Here is a 360-nt window from a genome sequence, read left to right as displayed (position 1 = left end):
GAGACGAGAGGGGGTGGGGGCTTAGACCACCAGCCCCTGTGGGTGAGCGGGCAGCAATAGGATCGGGGCAGGGAGGGCAGCAAAGGGGCTCAGACTGGGAGAGGGGGTTGCGGGTGGGCAGCAGGGTGGCCAGGGGCAGCCCCGCATGGGAGGGGTGGGGTGTGGCTTGGGCTGGCCCAGAGATGTCCCTATTTTCCTTTTTGGAAAATATGGTCACCCTATAATTGGGCCCTACCTAAAGTGGTTCACCCAGACTGTAAGATATTTAACAGATTCAACCCTCAGTTTGAAGGGCTGATAGGGCTTTGTGGGGTTTTAGTATTGCGTATGTGTGTGTGTACATGTACATGCATATGTTGC

Source organism: Gopherus evgoodei, chromosome 9, assembly GCF_007399415.2.
Source record: "Gopherus evgoodei ecotype Sinaloan lineage chromosome 9, rGopEvg1_v1.p, whole genome shotgun sequence".
Taxonomy (NCBI): Eukaryota; Metazoa; Chordata; order Testudines; family Testudinidae; genus Gopherus; species Gopherus evgoodei.
Note: the sequence above shows the minus strand (reverse complement) of the source record.